This window comes from Rutidosis leptorrhynchoides, chromosome 9 (genome assembly GCF_046630445.1).
Source record: "Rutidosis leptorrhynchoides isolate AG116_Rl617_1_P2 chromosome 9, CSIRO_AGI_Rlap_v1, whole genome shotgun sequence".
In the NCBI taxonomy this organism is placed as follows: domain Eukaryota; kingdom Viridiplantae; phylum Streptophyta; class Magnoliopsida; order Asterales; family Asteraceae; genus Rutidosis; species Rutidosis leptorrhynchoides.
In genome coordinates this window covers 51,329,096-51,334,969 of record NC_092341.1, presented here as the reverse complement: position 1 = coordinate 51,334,969, position 5,874 = coordinate 51,329,096, and positions in this window count along the sequence as shown.

The window sequence follows — 5,874 nt, the reverse complement described above, 5'->3', positions numbered from 1 at the left end:
CACATATATAAGTTTAAGTACTCGTTCCTAGTATGTAAAACATAAAATCCGCATGTATTCTCAGTTCCGAAAATAAGTTTAAAGTAAAAAGGGAATGCTATAACTCACAATGATATGTAACGGTAAAGTAGTAGTCGGGAAAGGTGTGCAAGTAAATGGTCCGAAGTCCTCAACCTAAGTCAAATAGTACTAAGTCAGTAAATCGTCTTAATAGGTTTAAAAGTATGTAATTAAGGTCTTAAGGGTCATCATCATTCATCATTAAACAAAAGGCGTAAGGTAGGTTTCGTTTATGAAAGTAGTTTAAAACAAAGTCTGATTCAGTCAGTCACCACGGCCTCTACCCTTACTGAATTAAGGTGAGACCAGTGGCCATGGCTCTGTATATGAGTCCCTTAAGTGTGGTAAAATTTACAGAAGCAAACTCATCTTCGTTTGACCGTGGCGACGGTCTAAGTGCGAGTAGGTCAGAAATTTCTGCACAACGTTAAAGGACATAGTAACGATCGGAGGGCCATAAATCCTAAACCGTAACTCGGATTAAGACGAGTCCTATATGAAAAGTTATATACTCGAAAAGATATATCTAAAAATCAAGGTTAGAATAGCCCAGGTCTACTGGTCTGTTACAGAATCACCAGACCAGTAGCTTTTGGACAGAACAGTGAGTTTAAAAGGGTTCCGGTGGTCTTGGTGCTTGATGTTCATCATGGTTCTCATCCTTGATGCATATAGCTTCAAGTGTACAACTCATTGATGTATCTACATCATCTTAACCAAGTCTTGACCATCATAACCCTAGTGCAAGTCTAAGACATGAAGCACAACTCACTTAAGAGTTGCATGTAGTTTGATGAACCAAAGTTACATCAAAGTCTTAGGTTTGACACTTACATGAACTATAAACTTGAAAGTTAACTAACTAATCAAGATCATAAGTAGTAGAACATAGTTCTTAGTTTGATCTTGAAGATCCAAGACTCAAAAGTCTAGATCCAAAGTTATATTTAAAGAAAACTTATTTGTGTGTTCTTGAACTTTCAAAGTTAACTTAATTTGTTCAAGAGATATGAGATCAAGACTAACTTGTAGTACTTGACCATATAAACTAACTACATGAAATTAAAGTGCATAAATTGAAGAAGTAAACTTAAATAAACAAGAAAAGGTTCATGGTTGTTCATACTTTAAAGATTCAAACCAAAGTTTGATCTTTAGAAAGTAAACTTTAAAGTTTACTTCATGAACTTCAAGTATGTCTTTCAACTATGAACTTTATAATCTTTTGAAACAAGTAGGGTAGAACATAACTAGATAGATTATGTTCTTGTTGTTCTTGTTATAACAAGATAAAATGAAGAATCAACTAGGTAGTTTGATTCTTGTAAACTAAGTAAGTAAGTAACAAATAACTATAAGTAAGTAAGCTACAACAAGATCAAGTAATAAACAACAAAAGATGATGATGATTAAATGGTGTTAGATTTCGGTTTTTACAAGAAGAAAGGAAGAGAAAAAGTATCATGTAACTTACAATATTTGAGAGCAAATGAGAGAAAGAGATGAGAGAAAAGTTGAGAGGATTTTGCAAGTAAAGTGTGTGAAAATGAATGATGAATACAAGTGAAAGAGTAATAGCAAAAAATGAAATCAAAACCTCCCTCCAAGTCCATATGGCCTACGGTTTTTCTGCAGCAAAAAAGGGGAAGGCAAATGTTTAATGGTTACTTGTTTGTAAAGCTTGAAAAAGTGTGGTTAATAGAGGTATGTGCATGGGGATTATGGTAACTAGATTCCTTCAAGTATTAAACTAAGTAGTCTCCATCTAATTGATACTTACAAGTGTAGGACATGGGCTAACTAGTCCAACTAAGAAGTAGGGTGGGCTTGGAAGTCCAATAACATGAGTCCATTACACTAACAAAGCCCAAGTTCAAATAAATCACAAGTTAAACCAATTAAAGCCCAAGTAACTAACTAATAGCCTTAGTTAATTAAAATGATTAATAAGTTTAATCATGAATGTAAATAATATCTAAAAATATTATTCGTGAAAGTTCCGGGTGTCACAAAGACGTTTCGGGCACTTAAAAGTCAAGTACGGACAATCGTAGCAACATGTAAAAGTAATAACATACATTTGTTTAATCACACGTAATAATAATAATAATTATTAATAGATAAACGTTGGAAATTCCAGGGTCGTTACAATAATTGACTTAATAATAATCTTGATGAACTCAACGACTCGAATGCAACGTATTTTGAAATATGCCATGAATGACTCCAAGTAATATCTCTATAATGAGCAAATGCACAGCGGAAGATTTCTTTCATACCTGAGAATAAATATGCTTTAAAGTGTCAACCAAAAGGTTGGTGAGTTCATTAGTTTATCATAATCGATCATTTCCATAATTTTAATAGACCACAAGATTTTTATTTTTCATAAATAACATTACACTCACAAGTGCATAAAAATCATTCATATGATGGACACCTGGTAACCGAACTAACAAGGATGCATATAGAATATTCCCCGCATACTCGCAAGTATGCTATATAACGGCAATCGCAATCACCTTTTTAAATCGAAGTACTAAAGCATTCCAAATTCCAGAATGGGGTTTGTTAGGCCCATAGATCTATCTTTAGGATTCGCATCAATTAGGGGCCATTTCCCTAATTCTTAGGTTACCAGACTTGAAGGGGCAATATTTGGTTTAATAATCCAACCATAGAATGTAGTTTCGCATACTTGTGTCTATTTTGTAAAACATTTATAAAGCTGCATGTATTCTCATCCCAAAAATATTAGATTTTAAAAGTGGGACTATAACTCACAATACTGTATTTTGTAGTAAAAATACATATGACGTCATTGAATAAGTGTAAGGTTAGCCTCGGATTCACGAACCTATATCAATTGTATATCTATTAAAACGTATAATGGAAATCACATAATTTCCTTTATTAAGTATATATTATTTATGTAAGTGTAATTATATAAAATTTATATTAAATCTTATTTAAAATCATATATTTATATTATATCTTAAATTATGTGTTATATATGTTTATTTTGTATATATATCTAAAATGATTATTATAGTTATATTAGTATCTATATATATTTAGTATTATATTAATAATACCTAATTTGTTATATGTAACCATATATATAATGATAATATGTTTTTCATATAAATATATGAATTATCAATATAATTATAGTATATATATAAAATAAGTGTGTTTTGTGTACAAAATATTTATTTGTTAAAAATGATAGTTTTGATATTATTGTTTTACTAGTGATAATAATAATAACTTTCTTAATAATGATAATATTAATAATAATAGTGATATTGTCAATAATAATACTTATGTTAATAATAATCAGAATAATCTTAATAAATATAACAATGATATTAATACTAATATTAATGAAAATAAAAATGTTAATTCCAATACATATGTTAGTAATAATAATAACAATACTTTTATCGATCATTTTAATACTAATGATAATAATTTTAATAGTAATAATAATTATAGTTATATTACTAATAATAACATTATTGATAATTATAATAATGATGATCTTAATAACATTATTATCTATAATACTTAATAATACTAATAATATTAATAATACTAATAATAATAACAAAACAATAACAATAATAATTTATTATAACAATGATAATAATGTCTCTAATACTTATATATATAAATATGATATTAGTAATAAGAATAATTATAATACTTAACAATAACAATAATAATCCTAATAATAATAATGGTAATATTAATAGTAATAATAATAAATAATAATACTAACATAATAATGATAAAAAAAAAAAAAAAAAACTACCTTCAAATAAGCCTTTAAAAAAAATATGCATCAAGTCGAGCTCGAACCCGTGACCTCTTGTTAACAGCTAACACTCTTAACCATTGGGCTGTTGCCCCATTTCTATAATTATACCGAACCCAAATATATAAAACCCGACTGTTTATGTTCATCTTCTTCTTAGGACTTAGTCGACCAGGGGAAACACTCTAAGTATAATCAATAATCAATATAACTAATTTAAGGTTGGAATTGAGATTTGAAAAGAGTACAGAAACATTTAAAGGTCGAGTGGAATCATTAAAACAATAAAAGATTTAAAAAAAAAACTCGCTGCTCAGCAATACACAGCTCGACATGAACCATAAATCAAATTCGAATTTTTAATGCGTTTTAGACCAAGATCAAAACATGAAAGAGATGCTAAATCATCCCTAGAAACTTTCTCAAACATCTATTTCAACAGAAACCTCACATAAATCGTTAATTTGATCTTTGAATAAAGTTTGACTTTTTTATTTGAAAACTTTGACTCACAAATTCGAGTTTGATATCAAAAATTGAAGCTTGAAATTTTGCAAATAGTTTTAATAGGAGATTCCTAGCAGAACTACATTTCTACTTTTTTAAAAATTGATTTGATTTCGAGACTTGGATAGAAAGTGGAAGAACAGAGCAGTTCCTCTTGTTCTTCATTGTTTTCTGATTTAATTTGATGGAATAAAGGCTGTAATGATTTTTAATTGATAAGGAAAATGTATAAATAAATGACTAAATCAGTAATAGTGTAAAATTTGTTTGATTATATACCGAATATATTTGCTGATTTTACTCCATCAGACAAGATTGACAGGATTTTAAAAAAACACACATGGTACGATCTTGAATATGACTCCTAACAGAATCAGATACGTTTAAGATTTGGAAATCGACTGGTAACAAATTAGGAGACCAGAAACAAAGTTTGCAACAGGATGATGGATAAGTGCAACGGATTATGATTCTTATAATTATCAATACATATTTATTTTATTAAATATCATGTATATAATGTATATATTTCGTATAATGTATATATATCTGTTTTATATATATCAGTACATATATCTCTATCTGTAAAACATAAATATTAATTTTTAATAATGAGACTAATAATAATAATAATATTTATAGAAATAATAATGATAATAATGTTAAAATATTTTGAAACATATAACTATGATAATAATGATAATTATAATACTAGTAGTAATAATATTACTGATAATCAATAAATGATACATGTATTAACCATATTAGCTAATAATGTCTAAATTACTACTAAGTAATAATTTTAATCATTCTTATAGTAATATTTGTATTTTAAGTATTTATTTTGATAATCATAACATTGAATTTTAATATTTAATATTTATTGATATTAATGAAAGTAGTACTAATAATATTTGTCATAACAATTTATATTTTTAACTTGTAGTTACATCTAACATATTTATGTTACAATTTATTACTTATATATATTATTCACTAATTATATATATAACATATATTTCATATTTAATTTTTATATGTTTTAATGTTTTACAATAGACATAATCATCAATTATTTAGAAATTATATTCATATATATATCTTCATTTTAATCAACTTGTTACCTTGCATATTATTTTACTTATTTTTTATTATTTCAAATTATATTTCGAATTATTATTTATATATACATATACACATATCTATTTACAATTAATGGTTCGTGAATCATCGAGAGCAGCCGAAGGTTAATTTAATATATGAAACAGTTCAAAAAAATTTGAGATTCAGTTTAACAGACTTTGCTTATCGTGTCGAGATCATAATAAGATTAAGTTTAATTTTAGTCGGAAATTTCCGGGTCGTCACAGTACCTACCCGTTAAAGAAATTTCGTCCCGAAATTTGATTGGGATGGTCATGGCTGACAATAAGTATGTTTTCATGACGAATATGAATTGATAAATTAGAATTTTATCATCATTGATA